This window comes from Micropterus dolomieu, linkage group LG16 (genome assembly GCF_021292245.1).
Source record: "Micropterus dolomieu isolate WLL.071019.BEF.003 ecotype Adirondacks linkage group LG16, ASM2129224v1, whole genome shotgun sequence".
Classification (NCBI taxonomy): domain Eukaryota; kingdom Metazoa; phylum Chordata; class Actinopteri; order Centrarchiformes; family Centrarchidae; genus Micropterus; species Micropterus dolomieu.
Window position 1 is genome coordinate 5,222,105 of NC_060165.1, and position 1,318 is coordinate 5,223,422.

The 1,318-nt window shown below is 52.2% G+C and overlaps 1 protein-coding gene across 3 annotated transcripts in view; it reads left to right on the plus strand.

Moving 5' to 3' along the window:
• nav3 (neuron navigator 3) overlaps positions 1–1,318 on the plus strand; it is a 375,602-nt gene that overhangs the window by 172,868 nt on the left and 201,416 nt on the right. The window lies entirely within an intron of this gene.

Consider the following 1,318-nt stretch of genomic DNA (forward strand, 5'->3'; position numbering starts at 1 on the left):
TAAAATAACACATCCTAGATCTGAATGAATGAAATAATCTCATTAAATACTCCTTTCTTTACATAGTTGAATGTGCTGACAACAAAATCACACAAAACTTATCAATGGAAATCGAATTTATCAACCCATGGAGGTCTGGATTTGGAGTCACAATCAAAATCAAAGTGGAAAACCACACTACAGGCCGATCCAACTTTGATGTAATGTCCTTAAAACAAGTCAAAATGAGGCTCAGTAGTGTGTGTAGCCTCCACGTGCCTGTATGACCTCCCTACAGCGCCTGGGCATGCTCCTGATGAGGTGGCGGATGGTCTCCTGAGGGATCTCCTCCCAGACCTGGACTAAAGCATCCGCCAACTCCTGGACAGTCTGTGGTGCAACGTGGCGTTGGTGGATGGAGCGAGACATGATGTCCCAGATGTGCTCAATTGGATTCAGGTCTGGGGAACGGGTGGGCCAGTCCATAGCATCAATGCCTTCCTCTTGCAGGAACTGCTGACACACTCCAGCCACATGAGGTCTAGCATTGTCTTGCATTAGGAGGAACCCAGGGCCAACCGCACCAGCATATGGTCTCACAAGGGGTCTGAGGATCTCATCTTGGTACCTAGTCAGGCTACCTCTGGTGAGCACATGGAGGGCCGTGCGGCCCCCCAAAGAAATGCCACCCCACACCATTACTGACCCACTGCCAAACCGGTCATGCTGAAGGATGTTGCAGGCAGCAGAACGTTCTCCACAGCGTCTCCAGACTCTGTCACGTCTGTCACATGTGCTCTGTGTGAATCTGCTTTCATCTGTGAAGAGCACAGGGCGCTACTGGCGAATTTGCCAATCTTGGTGTTCTCTGGCAAATGCCAAACGTCCTGCACGGTGTTGGGCTGTAAGCACAACCCCCACCTGTGGACGTCGGGCCCTCATACCACCCTCATGGAGTCTGTTTCTGACCGTTTGAGCAGACACATGCACATTTGTGGGCTGCTGGAGGTCATTTTGCAGGGCTCTGGCAGTGCTCCTCCTGCTCCTCCTTGCACAAAAGCAGAGGTAGCGGTCCTGCTGCTGGGTTGTCGCCCTCCTACGGCCTCCTCCACGTCTCCTGATGTACTGGCCTGTCTCCTGGTAGCGCCTCCATGCTCTGGACACTACGCTGACAGACACAGCAAACCTTCTTGCCACAGCTCGCACTGATGTGCCATCCTGGATGAGCTGCACTACCTGAGCCACTTGTGTGGGTTGTAGACTCCGTCTCATGCTACCACTAGAGTGAAAGCACCGCCAGCATTCAAAAGTGACCAAAACATCAGCCAGGAAGCATAGG